This window comes from Catharus ustulatus, chromosome 8 (assembly GCF_009819885.2).
Source record: "Catharus ustulatus isolate bCatUst1 chromosome 8, bCatUst1.pri.v2, whole genome shotgun sequence".
NCBI lineage: Eukaryota > Metazoa > Chordata > Aves > Passeriformes > Turdidae > Catharus > Catharus ustulatus.
Genome location: NC_046228.1, coordinates 28,083,404 through 28,107,638, shown reverse-complemented (window position 1 = coordinate 28,107,638; position 24,235 = coordinate 28,083,404). Strand labels below are relative to the sequence as shown.

Genomic DNA, 24,235 nt, shown 5'->3' with positions numbered 1-24,235 from the left:
TTTAATGATCAGTTCCTATAAAATAATTTAAAATTGTCTGTGTTCCACACTGCAGAAATTCAAGCTCATTTGAAGAGTAGGACTGCAATGGGCCCTTTTTCAAGCACTTTCTCCTCTTTAGAGCTATGGTTTTGGTAAGATCAGAGAAAAAATTAGAATAACACCATTCTCTTTATTGGGTTCATGGTTGAGATGAGCTAAATAGAATGCCTGAAAATCAGTTCTCTTCTGACCACCATGTGAAGAATTCTTACTGCAGAGTCGAGAGCTCTTCCTCCTGCACGTTTGGAGGACTTTCCAGCACCCACCTAGTCCAAAGCCTTTTCAAAAGTTTCTGCTTTTCCACCATGCCTCTGAAGCTGGATTTGTAATCCCAATGCTGGCAAGCTCCTCTCCTCCTTTTAAGTGTTTTTCAGGTGGTATCACCCACAATGGAGGAGGCTCCCCAAGCCCTGGTGCATTCTGTGACTCCAGAGACCAATGTTTCTTCGTCCTGCTCTTTGCAAATTTGTTAAGAGACAGCAGATAAAACGAGGAGAGCATAATACTTTAAAAAAAAAAAAATTGTCTTTGTATAAAATCCCTTAAAGTATTCTGTGAAGCACTCTTACAGTACAGCTGCAGCTAGCTAGCAACAGCTATTTTGTATTTTTTTAGTATTTCACATGCACTTCTCAAAAATACTTAACTGTAAGAGAAGTTCATGTCTCTATTGACAAAACTGCTAATTAAGAGCTGATGTAAAATTCTTGCATAAAACTTCCACATCACTCCTTCAGTGTTATGATAATAATGATTATTACTCATATTGATTTAAGCCTCACCATTGACAATCTGAGTTTGCATCCAAAAAATGTGATGTTTGATTTAAACCAGTGTTTTTCAAGTATGCAAGTATGCCTGCAGAAGTTGTCAACTTGGGGGATATGCTGGGTGCTCCTGCAAAAAATCTAATTCAAGGGGTTTTTTTACACAAAGGGATCAGTATCTTTAAAATAACATAATATTTCAAAATAGCTTTAGGCTAAAAATGCTTTTTTCACAATAAAATGTCTGTGTGTTATGATGCCATATGTGAGATGAGGGGGTCTGCTGGATCTCCATCCTGGTTTCTTTTCTTTTTTCAGGAAGAAAACTGTCACTTTCTGACACTTTTCAAGATATTTTATTGCACACATCGAGCTTATGCCCACTCTAGTTAGTATCATCTATATTAGTCCATCAATGGCTACATAACTAACATAATATTATAAAATATATAAACAGCTATTTCAATATTTCCATCATACAGAGTCATAGATGTGTTCCTGGGAATAGTAATTGTTTTAACTCAGAGTGCAATTATATGTTGAGCTTGAGCATAATAAACAGAGACCTCATGAACAAGTCCTTATGCAAAAGCTGAAAGCATGAGCATGCCCTGGTGGGTGTGGCTCTACTTCATTCCAAATGAACTCAGCTGAGGCTCTGTTTTAGATGTTTAGCAAAACCTAGTCAAGGTGTGTTCATCTGGGTGTATTTCTTCCTAGTGTAAGCAGGAGAAAACAGCACATGAGAGAACAGAGCATCAGTACATACAGAAACAAAAAAATCAATAATTGTAAATAATAGAAGGCACTGTAGCAGTGAAATAGTTCTCTATCCACTTCTATAAACTGCTGAGAAGATTCTTTGACTGCCGTTTTCTTCTTTGCCATCTCCCACACCACATGTGGGGTTATACACAGTTTTTATTAATGGACCCAAAAAGCCAGTAATACCATGTCCTGAGTACAGAAATGTAGTCAGAAAGGCTTTTCCCTCCCACTTGACAGAGATTCAGAGGCTCTGCTGTCTAGGCCAGTGTATTGATCTCCACTTCTTACAGGTTGAGTAGGAAATTCTCTCCAGAGTTTATTTGTACTGGCTCTTTGTTTCTCTGAGGTTTCAGTAAATAACAGCATTTCACCAAGGAGTTTCTTCTTTGTAAAAATATTCCTTTTGAAGAAACCAAATAAACAGCCAACAGGTGAAAAGGTGTCTATTGCTTTGCAGTTGCATGTTTTCACAGATCTTCCCCCACTTTTTAAAAATATTATTTTAGACTTGGAGCTCTAGAGGCAATTCAGAGTAAGACTGAGTAGAAAGTTTATGTAAATGAACATGTATTTTCTTCTCTTTCCTAGTGCACCTTGCCACAATATTCTTCCCCTTTTTCTCCCTGGTCATCAAAAAAAGTAAGAACTATGTCCTCCTCTGAAGGTTCCCTTGTGCTCTGTGCTTCTGTGGACTCTGCAAGTTTTATTGGTCTAAACTGAAATTGCTTTCTAAAGGTCTGAATTGATTTGTCCTGGCTTGGCATGTGACTTGTAGTATTTTTGCATGTTTTGTTTTTTTTTTTTTGCCCAACCTTCCCATAACTGTCTGGTTGATCTAGGACACTTTAGATCAAGTGTTGCAAAACTGACATCATAATTCTGTGCCTCTTTGTTTGAGTTAAAAACCTTCTGTCTGGAGTCCCCAGAGGATCACAGCCCAGCCACTTCAAAGAGAAGATCTTGTAGTGATTTAATCTCTGGATTCTGCATAGGTTCTACTAGGGTCTGTCTAGAAGATGAGTGTCTTCTCTGGCTCATGGTAAATAATTTACAGCACTCTGAGGAGAAAAATATATGAATATGCATACACACCTATGAAAACTCCCAACAATATTACAAGTGCTTTGATTTTTCTACTATTTTTACTTGATTGTTTGGGTATACAAGCAGAATAAAAATTAAAATGCTGTTAGATGACAGTAATGTTGACAACAAAGCAACTGCTTTCAGAGCAACATTCTTCTGGGCAATATTCTTACATAATTATTTGCAAAATGGTTTGGTTTTGTTATGGCCTTTTTCACTTTTATTTGAGGCTTACCCAAAAATAATTGATTTTTTTTTCTTTGTGCTGTAATGTGTTGGGGAACTTCTTCAGAGTCCTATAAGCCTTGCCTGCATTATGCCTTTTTTTTTTTTGGTAACCTATGGCCATTGCAGTCTGCAACCTCTGGACAGGGGGCTTCAAATGTGAATTGAAAGTATTTGACAAGAAGATAGTTTTGACTGACTGTACAGCAAATTCCTCACACAGTTTCCTGTGCATAAGGATGATTATTGCTGTTGGTTCCAATGCACATGGAAATCTCACCTTTTTCAAAAACAGCAATTTTAGAGACATGCTTGAAGTGTTTTTTCCTGCTGGTATGCAGTCCAGCCATATGTTTGGGGAAAATGGGAATGCTACCTGGGAAGATTAATCCTTGGCACAAAACCCTGAAAGCAGCCAAATCTGGGAGAGATTATGACTGAAATTTGTCTTGATTCAAGTTTCTCTGAAGAGCAGAACTAACCTTGATAATGCATGGAGAGCATAGAGAATCTCTGCAATCCTGTGGGTAATGCCCCTATCAGGAACAGCTTATCTGTTTGTGTTTATACAGTTTTAATTAAATGGCCTTTTTAAAAAAAATAAAAAGTTTTAAAACACCTCTTCCCAAGCCATCTTGCACAGTAAATGAGAAAATAGAATTTGAGTTTGTTTCTTGCATGATTAAAAAAAAGGTCTTTTAGGAAAGCAGTTTCACAACCATGTTTCAAGGAGTAGGACATCTTTTCCCATTCTTCAAAGGCACTGCAGGGAATCTCAGAAATTATGTTTGGGGGGATTTTTCCACTTCATTCTGGAGAATCCAACATTAGGATGTAGTTAATTTTGTAGGCACTTTGGAAAAAATCTTCTAATTATGTGTAAAGACCTTGCTGAGTGTAAGGTTAAGAACATTTGCCATTATCCTTTAGGGAGAAGTTGTTAGAGCTGAGGTTCTAATCTCTTGCCTGGTTTCCCTCTATATCAGGTTGAATTTTATTCACAACAGAAGCTGAAAAGTGACAAAGTATAATTTCTCCATCTACTGCAGAAAATTGCTCATGATTTTTTGATAGCCATTTAGTCTTGATAAGGTCACATCTCCCATCTAAACTAGGCTTAGACATATTTATTTCTTTGTATTTAAGGCTGATAGCGCACAATATTTAAATTTTAACAAGTATTTATGGTCCAGGGTCTGCACTGCATTTGCCACCAGGGCTGTGGCTGACTGCTGGAAGGTGTGAGCTCACCTTCAGTAAGGATGGACTGCAAGATGAGGGATCCCAGGAACATGGGTCCATGTACTCAGCTTAGAGAGAAAACTCTTAGCAGTTACTTAGATGTGCCCTGAAGGGTTTGGTGGACTGTATTTAATTGGTGGTGTGAGATACAGTATAAAATGGAATTGAAAATACAAACACAAGCTCCAGCCAGTAATAGGTGATCTTTTATATTTGCCATATTTGGAGGGGAAAAAAAGTACAGCACATTACAGAATTATTTTATTGAAAGGTGTAATAGATTTCACATTTCAAAAGCTTCCAAGTACTTTAACAGTTTGAAATGCATCAAGAAATGCATTTGATGTTCCTCCAAAAGGCATTTTTATCACTTGTTCTTTCTCTGCAAACTTAACTGAATGTTAAGTAAAATATCCAATAGCTAATAAGTTGGAACAAAGGGTTATTTCCTAGGGGAAAGAGAACAAAAATAATTCTTGAGGCAGCTTTGCCAAGTGTCTGGGGACAGGACTGCTGCTTGGGGTGCAGTGTTCATGAGCAGCAGCAGGGAAAAAGGCAGTCTCCTCTCCTTCCCCTTCCCTTGACTCACAGTCTGCCCTTTCCCAGGAGCAGGAAATGAGATTGCACTGGCTGGAACAGAGAGCACCAGGCTGGTACAGGAGGTGTTCCATGCCCACAGCCTCAGCAGCAGGGAAACTGCCAGCCTTGGTGGGCATCTGGGGAATGTGGAGTCCCAGAGAGGCTGCCTGGGAATCCTGACAGCTCTATGTCAAGGTGAGAAATAAGAACCAGCATAGATGCTACAGGGCTGCTTCCCTAATCAAACAGGCACAAATTAAATAAAGGAGATTGGGACTGCCAGCAACATTGTTTTGAGTATTGAAAGTTAGTATGTTTAGCATATAAAATCAAGTTTATGCAAGAATGTTAGATTAATGTAGGATTTTTATCCAAAGCACAGTACCTCTTTGTGCATTAGAGAACTTAGCTTCAGAGGTCAGGGCTTTGCCTCACTGTTGTGACATTTGATCTGAAAGCCAATATTTCAAATGAGGGCACAAAAAGCTTTCCTTCAGGCCTGCAGATAGCTAAAGTGACAGCTCTGTCTAAGCTTCATACCAGAGGTTCAAAATTCTGCGCAGCCACTGTAACCTGGGGTGTTTTGCTTCACAAAAGCTAAGGGATCATGGTGCAAAATATGATTTACCTACTTGGTAGTAGTTATTCAAGAAATAATAAATACGCTCATTGAAATAATAAACATATATAAGTAGTTTATGTTAATGTAATATTTCTAAACTGACATTGACAATGTTCATATCCATTTGTTGACTGCTAATTATTTGAGTCTGAGTGTATTTTTGTGTGTGTAGGTGTGGGGAGAAGGGACTTTAGCTGACAACTGCAGGTGCTCCTGTAGTGGATGTGCACAGTGATGTCAGACAGAATGAAATCCTTCTGGTATTGTGGGCTTGTGTCAGTGTTCCTTTGAATTTAATTATTTAAATGACCTACTATTGTTCCTAAATTAAATATTTAAGCTTTCTAAATGGCTGCCATCCTGGTTTAGTTGTCAAGGTAAAGCTGATTGGTGGTGACAGGAGAACTGAGTTGGATGCTGTATTGGGGAATCTCAACTCCTCACTGTTTTCTTAGTGCTGCCACCTGTAAGTGTAGTGCTGCTGTAAGGGCCAGTCCAGCACTGCACAGGCTAGGAATATCTATGGAGATTTGTTTGCAGTGCCCTGACTGGGCAGAGGAGTTTCTGCAGCTGGCTGACACCTCTGGAAGAACTATAGAAATGAACATGCTTTCCACATTTCCTGAGATTTCTCAGAGCATGTCTTTTGCTTCTCTAATGTTTAATGAGATAATGAAGGAAAGTCACTAGGGGAAAAGCGTCATGCATCCTAATAATGCATCCTTTCTTTGATTTGCATGGAACTAGGTGTGAATCTTATACATCTGTTCTTCTCTTTATAAGGAAGGGTTGTGTAGGTAATTTCAAAGTCCTAAGGCACTAAGGGTACCCTGCATGCAAAAAGTTAAATTTTAAATTAAGAACTAATAAAATTAAGTACCAGTTTAATGCTACCATGGTACTGAACAGAAAGGACTGGGAACGTCAGATTCATCTTTGTTGCAAGCCTTTAGCTTTTTAAAAGACAGATGCTTAAGTTCTAGATACACGTTTCTGATTTTGGTTTTTTGGGTTGTCTCTTTCATGCACCTTAAAACTTTTGAGAGCATGTAGAAAAAATAATTATTTTAAAAATAATTTCTTAAAAATGAAGACTGAGGGACAGTCACATTTTCTTGAATAAAACGAGAGATTCTAATAATTTAAATTTTTCATAAAGCCTAAATAATTAGTCACTGTAGTTTTCAAGCAGACAGAGAAGCAACATATACTGCATAATAAGGTTAGAATTCTGTTTTAGGTGTTAAGTAGCATGAACACATTTATTAAATGTTTTTTTAAGAAGTCCATCTTGAGCTTTTAACAGCACAGACATCACATATTTCTTCTCAAATCTTGTATCATCAAGCACAGATTCCATGCTAGCAGACTTTAATAGAGCAATCTGAATATTTTTAAGCCTTTTCATTTGCTGGCCAGGCTGTGTTAGCCAATGTCCCTCATCAGACCTCCAGAAGACAACTGAGGAACAAGGCAAGGGCAGACTGATGTTCCCAGAGTACTGCACCATCTATAAAGGATTTGTGGCAGCTAATTTCTGAGCCACACATGGCATCTTTTGGCTTCTACGTCCTCCGCAGTTTTTGTTTTTCTCCATGGCTGTGTCTTGTTTGCTTTTCATTCTCTGTAGCCTTTTGACTGCAGCCATTCAAAAGTAGAGCTTTTTCTCAGTGTAAATTCACCACATAGAAAGAAGAAATACTTACTTTTGTTTGTTTTGAAACTAGCAACCATTTGCTTTTATCATTCTATTGTTCCTAATCACATCTTTAGAGACAGTGGTGACTGATCCTGACACACACCCCTACCCAAGGCCCAGATTTTATCATCCTCTTCCAAGTCCTGTTCAGCCACACTAGTGGTCTTGTTAACTTAGTCCATCAAGGAGAAGCTGGTTGATATCTGATCATCCTTTGAACCACCTTTTGTTTCTCTGCACACTTTTATGAGATGGTAAGGAAGGAGGAAAGCAGCACAGCAAGCAGCAATCTTGATGTAAGTGAAGCAGAGATTTATGTATTGCCTAATGATGGCTTGTCTTTGTGCTCTGTTCCCAGCATAGGATTGCTCATATCAGTTTTCCTTTATTCTGTTGTTGTTTGGCTGTTAGCACTGTGCTGAAGCTGTCCTAAAGCTGCTCAGAGGCACGGCTTTTCTTGGTCATTAGAGGGGTTACAGAGACAGTTTTTTCATATGAAAAGCTGGCTGGGGGCTGAGGGTAAAGGTTTCCCATGTTCATTTCTGTCACTGAATTTCCTCAGCCATTTTTTTTAATATCTTAAAAATAATTGTATTTTAATCATTTAGGAGTCACCAAGTCTGAGGTTCTTTCTGTGGTCCTGAATGTGTGCTCCTCTCATTTGAGAGCAGCATTTACTGTCATGAGCAGTTGTCAACTCCTGTTAAGCCCCTTGAGGCTGTTTTTCAAGATCTGGCCTGGAACTGTGTATTGGTTTGAAAGACAGGTGTTTGTTAAGAAAGGCAGGAGCCTCTCTTGAAATGGACAGTGTAAACCCCCTCCCTCCAAATTATTATAATTTTGAAATTAAGGAGTTTTTAGGCAAAGATATGGGAATAGGAACAACAGTTCTTTACTAGGAAAATTGAAATAAAAATACAGTAATGCAAAAAACCAAAATGCTGACAGAATCAGAATACAACCTGACACCCCATCAGTCAGTCAGGGTGTTGGTAGCAGTCCCATTAAATGGTGGCTGCATCCTCCTGCAGTGACAGATGTGGGTCTGTTGAAGCAGTGCTCCTGTAGAAGGTGCAGTTTTCCTCCAAAGGTCCAGTGATGATATAGAAGGAAAAAAGGTTGTTCTGATGTCCCAGATGTCAGATTTATCTAGGTAGGAAATGCTTGGCTCCTCCCCCTGGCTGGAGCATCTCGCAGTGGGATGATGTAATTTTATCAGTCATGCAGTGGGACCCAATGGGCCATTAACAGGAGATATCTCTCTCCCTGGCAGAAGGATGGGTTGTGGAAAAGATCAAGATGACTTCCACACCTGGTTTTAACAGATGGTGATAGAATACATACTTTTGGTTACATCCTGCATTTCAAGCCAAGACAAACTGGTAAAAATTCAGCCTGACACAGAGCCTGGTATTTTCCAGTTTCTATTTCCTGGGTAGTGTTAGAACTGTGGATGACACAGGCCAGCCAGGTGTGCAGACACCCCTCTCCTGTGGTGGGTGACACCCCTGAGCTACCTGCCCTGTCCCTGCTGCTGCCTGGCACAGAGCAGGGTTTGGGGTGGGGTGGCTGCCAGGCCCTTTCCTGCTGGGATTTGTGGGGCTGTGACTGGGTCTGACCAATTGGTGTTCAGCTGTTGGTGCCATGGTGGCTTCTACTGCTCACAGCTGTTGTTGTGACAGTGTTGTTGTTATTTCCCTAATCCCCACCCCAGGTAAGTGTTTCCAGCACAGGACCTCATTAACATTCTTTCACATCACCAGAGATACCAAGTAAGGATTTATTTTGCTGGTGGGAAGTCAAATATGCACTAAAAAGAAATGAGAACCAACTGTGAGTATTTTAAATCAAAAACCTGCTAGAAATGGCATGGCAGTATCCTGTTGCCCACTTTTATGGGAGTTAAATGTGACTCCTGACTTGTAGATACTGTTTGAGTATTTTCCTGTGCAATATGCTTAGTAATGCAACAAGGACTGTAGCTCAAATACATTTTCACAGGTAAAAATTTTAAGGGAATTTTCTGTGGGAAGAAAAAAAAAAAATGAGGAACTGGAGAGCAGAGCAGCCTATAAAGCATGCAGAGACACGGCTCAAAAGTGACCAGTTTTGAAATAAAGGACTTGCTTATTTTCATGAAACGGAATTGTATTTATTTCAAATCTGAGAAATGCAGACACACGTGACAAATGAATGCCTTTAGTACTTTTGAACAGGGAAATGGACAAGGTCTTAGATTTTTGCATCAACATCCTAAAATCTGGAGAATTTAATCAAACCAGAAATGCTCACTGAACTTTATAATTCTGGCAAAATAATGCCTTCTTTTTTTCTTAATAAACCTGACATCTATCAGCATTGTTAAGACTTGGCCTTTGATTTATTTAAAATTATTTTAAATGTCACATACTCTCAGTACAGAAAGAATGATTTCTAGTAAGACAACAGGACTGAATCACTCTATAATTATAATAATTATATTTACAGAAGAGGAACAAGCTTCTCTCATAGGGAGGATATTTTAATTTGTTGTGTTGTTTGTGGCATTTCCTTTTTTGTTGTTTTTCTTTATTTTTTCTTTTTTTTTTTTTTGCTCTTAGTGAGTAGGTTAAAAAGTAAAAAGACAGAATTTTCCCCAGGAGACTGACTCTCTCCAGGCAGACTACACATTTTAAAATTACTACCATCAATGCAATGTAGTAATAGACCTTCATCCCTAATGCAAGCACTGGCAACAACTGAGGCATCCAAGGCATCATTTACTAGAATATATCTGTGGATGACTTTTTGTGGCTTTTTGTAGCAATCTGACTTCAATTCAAACCATAATCAGCTAATCACTGGCAATTTTCAGATATGAGTCAAGCTAATTTCAAGACAATCTGCCTTAGTTTCATTGAACAACCCTGGAGATGATGTTTATGTTGATGTCCATTAGTATTCCAACTGATAGTAATGTAAGCTCTGAAAAAAGAAAAAAAAAAAAACCACAAAAAAAGGCCTCTCTGAAATGAACAATAACAAAAACTCTGCCAGCCTGAAGTGCAGAAAATAGAAGTTTATTTTTCGCCACCTGTGTTCCCCCAGCAGGTGACCTGAACCTGGATGGAGCTGTGTAAAGAAGCAATGGGTCATTTAGAGTACTTACCCTGACTGGAAAGCGTACCTTAGCTTCTCTTCGGCAGTGAATATCAAAACATTTGCTGTGCCTAAAATCATGGAAACTAAGAATGGGAGTTGAATCAGGCCTTAAATCATGCCTGTGACTATTGAAAGATCTCTTATCTTCACAGACAACTTCTCTGCCATGCATCACTGAGTCCATGAGTCTAGAACTTCTTTGATTGAGGGGTCTTTTTCCCTGTTTATTGCCTCTAACCATTTCTTGGTTTTTTTCTCTCTTTGCAGCATACAGATTTAGATATACACAACACCCCATTTGCAGAGAAATAACCCCCGTAGCACAGAGGGATGACCCTGAGTCATGCAGCCAGAGTGAGGTGCTGTGAGACTGAAGCGGGCAACTTAACCAAATGAGTGTTTTCTTTTATGAAAACACTCTGTAAGTCCCTTAGTTTATGAACAGGATGGGTAAAGCCTGTTCCTGTCACTGCTAAACACGGAGGGGAGGGGGTTGGTGTCCATTGCAGGGGAGATAAACACTGAGGTCCAGTTCTTGAAGCAAGACAATATTGTTACTGCAGCACTAACCTTGCTAGGAAGCATTGGGTTCATTTTGCCATTGTGGTTGGCAAATGCAGATTTGGAGGTGTTGCCATTTCTTCCTCTGCCCTCAGTGTGACAATAATAGGAAATTCAAGTGCTGTCAGGTCTCTTGGCCTCTGCTTGGGAGCTGGTGAGTCTGTCCCTCCCACCTCAGGGGCCTTAGTGGTCTTGGCACCTCACTGTAGGGAGGAATTTTCACCTAAACCCTGATGGGGAATCCACAGACAGAGCGACAGGAGTATCTTATTGAAGCTACTGCTATGTGATCAAGTTTGAACACAGCATATCCCACAAAAACCCATGAAGTATGCAGCACTAAAAAAAAAAAAAAATCTTTATTTCAAATCAATCACCACTTAAGCAGACTGAAACGAACAGTAAAAAAATACAACCCCAGTGTGTTGGGCAGTCAGATATTCAGTGCTTCATCCTGAGCAACAACAGCCAGGAAACACTTCTGTGGCCATCTCCTGTTTGTATCTCAATTAACTGTGATCACTGAGGAAGTGGACCTGGAGTCATAAACAATTTTATTCAGTGTACAAGGGTGGTGGGATGGCAACCAGAGCAATAACACAGCTAAAAAGGGAATACAGATTAATAGAAAAAGTTCAGGATGTCATTTCAGAAATCAGTGGTCCTTCACCCTCAATAGTGTGTTCTGCTGGCAGCATCTTAAAAATACGAAGAGCAGAAACAGGTCTACAGAAATAATTGGTTTTGTAGGGAAGCTTTCATAAGGAGAGAATGTGAAATGATAGTACCTGGTTATCATGGATGAGAGAGATCAGACAGAACAAGCTCCTGCTACACAAAGTAATTAACAGCATACTTGTTCTGAGGAAGGTCTTCATTAATGAGATATTAAAAAATAAAACATGATTTAATTATGTAGGTAACAGCAGTTGTGAAGTTTGCACTGATCATACATGATAAACATATCACATGATGTGTGTTACAGGTCACACGCTACACGCTGTAGCACAACACAACTTACAGAATGTTACTTATCATAGATGTTATGTGGCACATGGCACAGAATATTCTGATCTATATTGGACCACAATAACTTATTGCAATATTACATTGTGATGCATTATATATGTGTATATCCACATTACAGTACATTATGTATGATAAGTACAATGTATGCACATATGCTATAGGTACATATATATAGAAAACAAAATTTTAAATGTAATTGAATGCAGGCTTAATATATTAATACCAAATTTCTTTCTGGTCACAGGTAACAAAGATACAGGAGAAAAATAAAAGAAAGGAATTTGAGGTGAATGAGAAGAAACTCCATAGATATATTAGCTATAATTATGTAATCTCTATATGATTTTCGATTATGTGAGTATGTATATTTTTATAGAGTGCAGATATTGAACTATATGTCTAAAATGCATATTTAAAAAAAATATAGGTAGATAAAGCATTAATTATTTTTTTATTTATGAAATACACAAATCCTACACACATACAGATTCTTATATACATGACATATATAGAAGAGATGCCATCATGCTCTACAGATATACAGATTGATATAAAAAGCAATTTTTCCCACACAGGTCATTCCATAATTGCCCATTAGGAAGGAGGTTTGCTGAATAACAAGGACTGAGTAGCAGCAAGAAAATAATTAGTGTGGATTACTGAACACAACCTTTTCTGTGTGTCAATCTGAGCCACAGCTGAGACTATTTTACATTGCCACTGTCTTAAAGCAGTTAGAGAAGAAAGCTTCTAAAGCCCCTCTTGAGGCAGCTCCCAACACACCCAACTCCCCTGATTGCCATGGTTCTGAATGTTATTCCTTTGTCATTGCATGTTGAGGCTGTAGCCAGTGGAGATGTTAAGAACACTTATGTGTATTTGACAAGAAACTTCTGCTCCCCAGTGAGCTGTGGTGTCCCCCCAAAGGCTCCTCCTGCCCCTTTGGCCTGATGGGGAGTGTGGGACAGTGTAGTGCCCAGAGAGTGATTTAAAATACCTTCCATGCAGATTTTGCACATAAATATTCATAGGAAGCAAATACAAGAGGAATTTGTGCAAAATGAATACATTTTAAAAGGGTTGCATAAAATATTCAGAGGAAATATGTCCAGCATGGACTAGAGGCCCCAGTCTGGGAGCTGCTGACACAAGCACCTGATTGCAGCTCCTTGGATTCCTGAGACAGGCCTGGGTCTTCAGCAGAACAAGTAACCATAGTTCAGTACTTTGTGGATTACAGCCCTACCACAGTTATTCTGCTGAAAGCTCTTAAAATACTCTCTAACTTCTGGTGCTGCCACAGGATAAAGTCAGATATTCAATGAGACAAATGGGGAACTCCCCTGATTAAATAGAACAAATGGAAGAATATGAATACATTTTTGCTATTAAAATGAGATTTTTGTTCCACATTTATGTAATTTTTCATTAAAAACACAGCCCAAGTACTAGAGCCAAAGGTGAAAGAGAAAAGTTATGTCATTTTTGGTGGCAGGAATGCTAAGCTGTATTTATCTGGTTTCCTCTCAGAACTATCTTTTAGCAAGATTAAGATTTATTGAGCCTTGTTTGTTTCAGATGAACAGTGGCTTCCCTTTCATGGCTTTTTGCAGGAGGGGAGGTATTCATTCCAAAGGTGAGGAAATAAATCAATATCCCTTCCATTGGATGTTGATTTATCTCCATTTTGAACTCTTCCTTCCTTGAAAAATGATGAAATATTTTCATCATTTGTGTGTGTGGAATACACCCAGTTAAGCCTCCAACAGGATTATTAAGGGGTGGTTTTGAGCCATGGCAGACACAGAGGTCACAGAGCTCACCTTGGTCAGGGTGCTGTGTGGAATATCTCAGGGACATTCGTGTGCAACACCTGGGCACTGCACCTGCAAGGCTCTGGGGATCAGAAAGCAAAGGCTGTGCTTCAGCACAGTCCCCAGTGGAGGTGTGGGCACAGCCACCAAGAGGTTGAAGTGGGAATTAAACAGCAGCAAGGGCCAGTGCTGGCAGTGTCAGTCCAGCTGTAGCTGTGCTGCAGGAAGGGATGGGGACAGAGTGTCCCAGCCTTTCCCATGCTCAGCTGGCTTGCCAGGGTGCAGTTCCAGCCAGCAGCCCGGTCTCATTGCTGAGCATGGGCTGTGTGACCTGAACAGGGCTGAGGAGCTGCGTGCAGGCAGACCTTGGTACCTGCAGTGACAATCCCAGATCCAAAGCCTCCAGGTGCTCTGCCGTGATCAACCATACCACAAAGCAGCCTGGAGATGCATCTTCCTGAAAAACACACGCTGGGAATAATCTTAATTCATTAATGTATTAATGTGTCAGATGGCCATGCAAACACCTGAGTTGAAACCAGGAAAAGTCTTGAGCAAACTTCAGTTGCCTCCAGGCTAAAGTCTCAACTTGGAGTGCTCCTGGGATGTCTGGGAAGGGGGTACACAGAGACACAGTTGTCTCACATGTGCTCTTATTAGCACCCACTCCTCTACTGCCATATGGCACCTTATGTTCAGATATGCTGTAAACAAAATTGCAGAAGTCTAAATAATATTTAAGTAGAAGCAGCACAGGCCCATGTGTTTCTTGGTACAGCTGAGAGTTGTAATCATTCCTTTTCATCATTACAACTAAGTCTGCTCAGCTGCCCTTACAGTCAGTTTTATCTCTGTCTAATTCCTTTCTGAAGTTAGAAGTGAAAGTTCATTTGATAATAATCAATGAATCACGCTTTTGGCACTGGGTTAGTTGAGTGCTGCTGTGGATGGCAGCTCAGGTGGCCTTCTATTGTAGTGAAGAGATTGAATTTTCAGTAAAACTGGCATCCTTGTAGGGCCCACGGTGAATTACAGTGCCTGTGGGAAGTCAGCCTTTCCTGGCAAGGAAAAATGAAGTGAAAAGCAATTTTCAGTTAAGAATTTACTTTCTTCAATACCTGATAAATTCCGGAGCAAGTCTCCAAGTCTTTGTGCCAGACACCCACAAACAGGGCTGCACAGCTGCAACCCTTCCTGGAGTAATAGGTCAGCACAGCAACACAGGGAGAGATAAGATGATGAAAGTAGCAGTGGTTACAAACATTATTCACAGAATCACAGACTATTCTGAGTTGCAAAGGACCCATAAGGACCTTCAGGTCCATCTCTGAAGCGAGTGGCCCATAGTGGGATTTAATCCACAACCTTGGCATTAGTAGCACCAGACTTGAACCAACTGAGCTTATCTCAGGGTCAATTCAAACCACATTTCAAGGAGACTTTTTTTTTTGTTGTTTGGAGACTCGTCTTGTGAAGCAGGACACGTAAGTAGCACTTCTAGACAAGAACTAGCCAGCTTCAGCATTTGTTTAACACTGGCAAATCACCAGCTCCTGTGGATTCCATCAGACACTTCTATTGATTCCTGTCATGCTCACACTAAACCCACCATTTTCCTGCCTCCTCCCTGTAACTCTTTCCACTCATATCATTAGCCACAATAAAGGACTCTAGTGTAATCACTATAACTAATTGTTACACCTTCATTTAACCTGAAAGAACAGACAGCCCAGAAGGTAAGAGAAAATCTAGCTCTAGGTTGGGACATACCTTTTTCTAAAAAATGGGTCTTAAACTGTGTGAAGTTAATTGCCAATAATATTTTTTTGTCCTGCTTTATCCCTGTAAGGATGCTTTTCCACTTTTTCCTGCAATTGACCTAAGCATGCCATGTTTATACAGTCTATGTGTCAATCAGCTGCACTGACATACATTTAGTCACAAGTAATTATGTTTGGCCAGATAAAATTGTACAATTAAACTTAATTATTGCCAGATGTGTTTCAATATAGCCTTTCAACCTCTGAATTACCCAATACGCTCTCACTCACACTCTTACTTTATCTCGTTAATTGACTCAGTAAGCAATCCCAGACAACTATCTGTACTGTAACCATAATGAGGGAGGTACTAAGATGTAGGGCTGTGGCTTTGCCTGACAGCTTCAGGAGCCTGAAAACCTGGCTTTTGAAAGGGCAGGCTTATGGTCCCGAGTTCCTCCAGTGCCTTAGGTGTTACCTGTTCCCTCCCAGGCACAGCTCCATTGGAATGTGGAGGTGGTTTTGTTTGCATCCCCATTTATGAGTCAGAGGAAGCTGGGGACGGGAGACAAGAGCTGAGTACATCACTGTTCCTGTTCAACTGGGTGAAGAGAAGGCAGGGGAAGAGCTTTGCCTCACAGCTTGACTTTTGGTTCCCAGGACAGTGCCAAGGACACTTGTCTATGTGGAGTCCGTGGATCATTGCTGGTCCTGGAGCTTTTGTCCTGGAAGAGCTCCCTGGATCTGAGAAGCAGGAAGATTCTTTGAAAAGAGAGCAGCCAGGCCACTGAGACTTTTCCTCTCTCAATGCAATTTAGTTCCTGCCTTTTTTTTTTCTCTTCCAATCATTTATTTTCTAAACTTCCTCCTTTTAGTAATGATGTATGCCACTGGAGGCGGGGGGGAAATAGAAAATAGGGAAAACTTTTACTGTTTACCTTGGACTCTTTGCTGAATTGATTAAAGGGGTATGATAAAATACTTCACCCAAGGACCTATTGCCATGATTTGTTTAATATGGCTGTATAAAAATAGATATTCCAATACCAAATTCTATGCAGAAGAGAGAATTCAGAAGGCATATGCTTTGTTTATCACAAAAATAGCAAAATGAAGGCAACCAATCTTCATAATTAAAAGTGTACTATTGGCCAGGTTCTATGATCAATAGTGAGTTCTCTCTTCATTTTGTGTGCCAAAGAAATTATTGCTAGATAGGATTACTACAGTAAATTCCTATAGGACATTTCTTTCATCTCCATACCAAAAATGCTGTAAAAATGAAGTAAATGAAGTAAAAATTCCCTGTCTTAGAGAAAACCTAAAATTATGAAGGTAACACATTTTTGAAGAGTGTTGGCCCAAAAGGCCTGGGAGAACAAGGTTTAAACTGAAGAGGTGGAAGAAGGGTGGGAGGAGGGGTGTGGAATGATATTGTCAATTAAACCCTGGGTGAGGGAATGAAAAATGACATCACCTGCATATTTCTGACACCCACGTCAACACACGGGGCTGATAAACACTGCAAACCCCAGCTTGGTGAAGTGGGACACCTAAGAGCAGATTTAAAGGGACCATGCTATTTTAGAGTGGGGGGGAAGAGAACAATAAAAGATCTTGGCTGTGTTGTATGCTTGATGCTCGTCCAAAATGATTTTGCCTGGCTCCTGAAATACTGAGCTGCTTGCCTTAGAGGTGATCATTCTCCCCATCCTCTGCTTATTCCTTTCTTTCCCTCCCACAGTATGAAGCTCCTTGAAGAAAAAAATGACAAAACTCACCACTTTGAATGAGTTACCTCATCTGCACGAGACTTTTATAAATGGAAGTATTAGAGGTACAGAGAGAAATTAAGGACAGGAAGGAGAGGAAGACACGCATTTATTTTATTCTGTATGTGCCATGTCACATAAACTGTCAGGTGACCTCAAACTTGTGTTGTGCTCATGTGAGGAAAAATCTCCCTTGGAAGTCCACAGGATTTTAGGAAGCAGTGACTGAACCAACAAGCTGGGAGTTCGGGGCTTGCCTTTGACTCCTAACCAAGAGCAGCATTTAGAAACCTTATCCACATCTGGCTTTTACTGAGTGTGCACAGACAGACCTTCAGGGACAGGAGATGGGCCAAGGGTAGCAGCTCCCTGCTGAATCCTTACAGTTGAGGTAACTCAACCTTGGATACCCATGGATTGTGCTGGCAGTGCTGAACAAGGCACCTGGGTGGGTGCCTGGATGATCAGATCTTTTCCCAGCTCTGTGGTCACTGCCAGTGAGGAACAGCAGGGAGGGCCCAATGCAATGCACATCCTCTTGAAAATCTCAGTCCTTCGAGAGAAGGAAAAAATTCCAGAGAGAGAAGAAAATTGCAGTCCTTAGAGAGAAAGAAAAAAACCCTAATAATAATTACAGATAAAATATAGTTTCTTCAGGAGGTGCTGGTTTCCAAAATTAGAATAGGCTCCTTCTACTCCAGTGAAAGCCCACTACAATAATAAAAATTCTAAAATTCATGTCTGCTGCTCAGAACAGAGTGGTGTGAGCTTGTGCCCTGCAAACCTCCCCAAGGCCCTGGCTCAGGGATCTCTTGTGCACCCTGGCTGGGAGCACCTGGGGACATCCCCTCACCCTGTGTGCTCACACTGTCCTGCCCAAGGCTCACCGTGTGCCCACCACACCAGGGCTCACTGCTGTCACTGTCCCCAGCCCCCTCGTGAGAAGCTCTAACACAAAGCGCATTTTCAGCGCCATATCCATGGTTGTAGCCAAAGAAAAGCAATTTTCCCCTCAGGAGGTGAGTCCTCTGAGCACAGTAACCTCATTGAGCAACTCCAGAAGCACAAGGTTACTGCACTTACTTAATATGCAACTCAGCACTGTGTATTTTCATACTTAATATGCAGATCTAATTGCTTGCCTGCATTTTGATTACCTTCTCTTCCTGGAATTTGCTCTTGTGTGGCTAATCCTAGTGAACTTCAAAGCATGAACTCAGTGGCTTTTATTTTTTTATTTCTGCAGTTTGTATCTGAGGCCAATGTCAAAACTCTTTATAAGGACCATGACTTATTTTTTTTAGAAAAAAGAAAAATAAAGTCTCTTAGAAGTCAGTTGTCCTCTTTTTTTAACCTCAGGACCTTTACTATTACTGACCTGGAAGGTTACCCATTTGGTCTGGCCTTAATTAGCACTTCCACATAGTCTGCTGCCAGCAGCATCCTCAGTCCTGCCTACCAATACCAGCTTCAAGAATGGCTCATATGTAATTCCTTTTAAGAGAAAGGCTATTCTTCATTTCTGAGTGTAAATGCAAAGCAATTTGTCTAAGTACTTCTCTGTCTCAAACTGCTAAACCCAACCCACACAAATGTATTTCCCTGCAAGTGCCCCCACTTCCCACACTCTCCTTCACTTTTCACATCTTTCCCCATTATCCACCTCACCAGCAATAAAATGCAATAAATTTGTTTGCCTCTTTTGATGTGATGAGTGTCTACTTTAAATGCCACCTTGTTAAAAGATTTAAAAAAAAAAAAAAAGAAAAATAGCCGCAGAACAAACTAATCTCCCTTTCCAAATATAAAATAAAAGCTGTCTTATTTTTAGGCTTTGCAGCAGCTCATGTGTCATTTTCATCATTTCTTTCTCTCTCGATGACTGAGAAACAGTGAGAGGAGGCGAGAAAAACTTTTTTATTTTGTTCCCACTGGAAAATACATATTCAGAGCTTTCCCTAACCTGATTTCCTTCTGTATTAAATCATCCATAGCCAAAGTTAAAATAAACCTCAATACCCTGACATATTTGTCAACTTTTTGTAAAATGTGTATCGGTGATTAGACTAATATAGGAGCACCAGCACCATGAATCATGGAGGCTGTAATTTTTAGTGCTGTAAATCATTAGATTTGCAGCACATGGCAGCAAACTAAGGGAAGCAGGGATGGTTGAGAGCAGGCTGTGAAGTAAGGCAATTTGGTCAGAAATGAACTGTCCCTTTACCCCAGGAGCAAAGGGAAGAAGTAGTGCAAGAATCAATTTTAGGCAATACTGAGCCCATTCATTATCTTGCATGAGTCACACAGGACCTGACTCCTGCTCTGTGGGACCAAAAACGAGTTGTTCCAGCAATTCTAAGGACAGCAGATCCAGCCATTAACTCTTTCAATTTCTTGGTCCCCTCTTGAATAAGAGGAGATTTATTTTCCCCTTTTGTTTTTTTTTCCAATACCCTTCAACAGGGAGATACCAACAGAGGAGCTTTGAGCTCCTGCTCTTGAGACTTCATTTCCCCAGAATGACAGCTTTACAGACAGTAGCATTTCTGGCAGATATCAGCTCAGTGACCACAAATGGTAATTCATTTCGATGTCTGGATGTCTCTTCACATGAGGTTTTGGTAGCCAGTGTAGTATGCTGGTAGAAACATCCAGCTGGGCTGCACAATTACAAACACAACATTCTTTGCCTTAAATATTTAACTTTTAGCTTAAACTGCCAGGAAAAAAAAAAGGTGAATGCTTAGTTCATACTCCCACAGCTGCTTTGCATCAAAAAGCCTTTCTGGTGTGTAAATACTGATTTTTTTCCTAAATGTATTGACTACCCTAGGAGAAGAAAGCATGAATGTGTCCAATAAATACCCTTGAAATCCATTCTTCTGTCCTCTCAGCTGTGGTGAAGAAGGTTATTGGGGAATCTGCCAGCTGATGTACATTACAGCGATGTTATTTGTCTTTTGGGACCTTTGGCTGTTGATTAGAAGTTCCAAGCATAACGAGCAAGGGCAGCTGCAGGAGGGCTGGCTGTGCTGTGCTCTGGGTTCGTCACTGTGTTCCTGAACAGCAGCTCAAGAGGTGGCACCACATGCTGCTGCTTTGCCCTGAGCTCTGTCATCTCTCCCCTTTCAGCCCTACTCTCAAGCCTATTTGCTTCCGTCACAATCCCACCCTTAGAAACAGAACCATTCCTTTCTCTCTCAAAGACTGCCAATGTCTCTAATGGAGAAGCTGGAATAAATACTTACTCTTTCAGCACACAGCTATCAATTAGAACTGGTGCTTCACCTAATGTTTCAAAGTCTGATAGATCTATTAATAGTAAAGAGTCAAAGCACCTAATTTCTGGGTACTCTAAAATTCAATTTCAAGTCTGACTGTCCTGGATTTCTATGGAAAATTATAATGAATAAGTTTCTGCTAAGCTGGGTTTCTTTATCCTGGTGTTATCAAGTTTGATGCTTATTTGTTCAATGGATAATCTGGATTCTGCAGCAGATTGTCCTCATGACTGATGCAAGATCCAAAAGGATTGAGGAAAATGTCTTTCCACCAACATAAAACCACCAAACCCCACAACAATCTCCTGAGATTTAAAAAAAAAAAGCAGAAGAGAGAGTCAAAAGTGAGAAGTCCTGAAGGGTCTTTGGCAGGACTCTAGTACTGGTCACTTAGGAGTCACAATTTTCCTTTAAGGACTGCAATTAACCCCCAACACTGTCAGCTGTTGTAAGGTTTTACTCTACCCTGGTCATCAGCCAGAGCTGGTTGAGGGTCTGAAGCACAGGGCAGCACAGAATCTACATTTAGCTGGTTTTAACTCGCAGCAAGAGCATTAGGAGAGGACTAGGTGCCTGACAGGATTTTTCTTCTTATATTGAAGGAGGTGGCTTTCTTTCATTTGAGAAAAAGAGACTGTGTGGCTGGATAAATGAGGATGTCTAATAACATGCCCAGCTGTAATAGTAACCAGTCCCTTTAGGAGACTTCAGGGGCAACATAACATTGCCTCTCAGTTGTATTTCCCTTTAATATTCACTATTTACCTGCCCTCTTATAGAAAGTCTCATCACAATTAGAAATGTCAGTTCTCATTCATTAGGACCTAAAACAGCATAATGTTAATGGTAATTGGGCAGAGCAAACAGACATCCTGCTTTTAGAATGATAACTCCTTCTGTGTGCATTACCATCCTTCTCATAAGTACAGTATGGACCTTATACACTGTATCTTGGAAAAAAAAAATTGAGAAAACACTGTTTCTGAAAGCTAGAATAAAGATTTAACACAATAGCATTAAAAGCATTAAAAATATAGCATTAAAAGTGAGAAATGCTGAGAGTGAACAAATGACTTTGTAAATTTTTGTATCCGTGAGGGATGGAATTCACTCGGTCAGCACAGACTGGATTTGTTCCTCTGTTTTGCACTGTTCTGGACATAAGGCTACAGAAACTGATAAAGATAAATGGTGATAACAAAGCAGGAGCAAAGATAGAAAAACTATGAAAGATGAGGGTTTTACATCCAAAATAGGGACCTGACTTTTAAAGATAATGACACCAAATACAGATCAATAAAGGAGTAAATTAGACTTGAACTGGGTCCTGCAATGAATCTGTGGGACTTTGGTCTTATTTAGCTAATTCCAGCCAGCCAGAGGAAGCCAGAGCAGGGGTTTATGTGAACAAGAATCCCCAAGTCAAACCAAGGGCACCAGCTGCATGTATTGCCCTGTTTCTTAGCCACAAACATACACAGGAAAAAGTGTGCATTGGATCCTCTGGAAAAGCAGAAATCCAGATGAACCACAGAGACTGGGACCAGAACCAGCTGGAAGAGATGCTGAAATGTGGAATGATGTCCCCAAGGACAAGATCTTTGCAAGCCAACAACTGGGGCTGTGTCAGGACTAAACCCAAGTGCTTGTTCAAAGGCTATAAAAGAGTCCTCTGCTGTAACTGTGAAAATCCAAATTGCTCTGCTTTATTGTATAAACTAGTTTTCTTCTCTTTCAGATGTTACTCAGGAACTTTACACCCCTGAAATAGATGAGTATATTTCATTCATCCTGAAACTTCTCCGCACTCAGCTCTCCCTTGTAAATAATAGCTTGTTCCTCTGATCAAACAGTGCCATTTGGAGCTCATCCAGAAATGTGACTCCAAATTCACACCTCTTGGGCAGTAAATCAGGCCTTGGGAAGTCTCCTACCCATGCTAAGAAACCATTCAGAAGCATAGCTGTCTAAACAAACAGGGTAAGTAGAATTTATTATTTTTTTAGTATAGTTTAATTCTCTTGTATTTAGCCATTTTTCAAGTAAAATCTTTCTCTCTACAATAATTAAATAACAGTAATTCCAGGTGTATGTGAGGAACAGTGCAAAGTGCAGTGTCCAGAATGATTTTGATTTATGATTAATGTGACAAATATCATACATTTACTGCAGAGAGTTTCAAAGAATAGCATGTATATAGCTATCACATACGTTAGAAAGAAAAGTAAAAAGAGGGAAGACTAGGGAGAAGTAGAATTCTAAGCTTGTTCAAAGATACAATTTTGAAATTGGATCATTTTAAAGCTTTTCTCTTTTTAAAGACAAAAATCCATTATATTAATACTCTCCAGCTAAGGTGCTTGTTTAAACACTTTGTTATATATCACAATTTTCACAAACAACAAAAAAAACAGTAACACAAAAGGCGCTATTCTCCAGAAAAGACACTTCTACAAATTTTATATATTTTCTACCCCGGACTTCTGTTTCTGTCATGCAGTCCACATTCTCTTGATATGGAAAGATAGAAGGAAAAACAACATTTCTTAAAAATACTCTCTTTATTACAGTTTCAAATCAAATTTAGTTTGGAGTTAGACAAGGCTTTCAACAGGAAGGTTCAACAGCAGATATTAGTCACAAAATACCCCAGAGGACTGCTGTATTTTTAGTATCTACAGAGGCATCTCCAGGGCAGGAGCTCTTTATTCTTTCTCTCTCAGTTTCCTGACCTCTTGATTGGGAGAGTAATTTCTACCCATCAGGATGTTTTTAATGAGAAACATTAAAAACATCATTACTGTGATAAAAATTGGGGTTTTTGGAAAAACACACTGTGATATTGTTTTTAAAACTAAGTCTTTTTAAAGGCTCTGTTCTTCCAATTCATTAGACATCTCTATTCACAAGACCTAAAAAATGATAATTACCCCTGACATACAATTTGAGTTGAAAATTGAAAATATAAGCTTTAAATTAACGCTACAGTACAGGAAAGGTTCAGTAATAAACAGAGAGTTTATAAAAAACAAGTCTTTACAATAAAAGTTATAGAAGAAATAAAGCATTTCAGCAGAATTTTTAATAGTATTTTTTCACAAAGTTTTCTGTAAAGAACCTGCACCAAATTTTATCTCTGAAGACCGGTAGTGTAAACCATGATTGAGTCTTTATATCAATTATATCCAAATTTCCCAGATTGCCTAAAAATATCAGTCATTAAATTGGATGTCAGCTAATCTAATTACATCCACAGAAACAGGTTTTTCTATTTATTGCTTTTGATTTTTTCATCTCCAGTTTTATCCCTCTTAACCAGCAGTTTGGGTCCAGAAAGGGTGAGGACTCTCTCTAAAAACTGTACATGTAATTTCTCGGCTCTGAACAGGAAAATATACTCACAGTACACATGACTGCATTTTTTCCTCCCCTGGACGGAGAGTTTGGACCCCATTTGCAGCACTTTGCCTCCAAAACCCTCCTACCTTTTCCTCCTGGTAAGCATTAACAAACAGACTTTGATGCCATTGTTCCACAGCAACTGAAGTGTGTAGTTCATTGACCTAAGTTAGTTAATTGTTAATTTTCGAGGGCAAATTGCACACCAAGCCTCCTGGCTTTCCATGAGGGCGGGTGAGACTAAATTTTTTTTTTTTTAACCTGCTAAAATATTATTTCTATTTTTAATGACCTTATAATGGGTTCAGCATACTCTGCTTCACATATTGAAGAGCAATGGCAAAATTACTACACTGCTGCCCAGCATGTCTGATGCCAGAGCAGTTAAATTAACATTTTTTGGAAGTATTAAATGCACCCGTGGGTGCAATTGTACACATTCATG

The 24,235-nt window shown here is 39.8% G+C and overlaps 2 long non-coding RNA genes across 2 annotated transcripts in view; one reads left to right on the top strand and one right to left on the bottom strand.

The window, feature by feature from the left end:
• Positions 1-22,393, top strand: part of LOC116999169 — a 45,868-nt gene extending 23,475 nt beyond the window's left edge. Inside the window, exon 3 of the long non-coding RNA XR_004418533.1 lies at positions 22,245-22,393. This is a non-coding gene — a long non-coding RNA (uncharacterized LOC116999169). The remainder of the gene's footprint in view (positions 1-22,244) is intronic.
• The window catches only part of LOC116999168, a 36,418-nt gene continuing 25,367 nt past the window's right edge, over positions 13,185-24,235 (bottom strand). The window contains exon 5 of the long non-coding RNA XR_004418532.1: positions 13,185-14,633. This is a non-coding gene — a long non-coding RNA (uncharacterized LOC116999168). The remainder of the gene's footprint in view (positions 14,634-24,235) is intronic.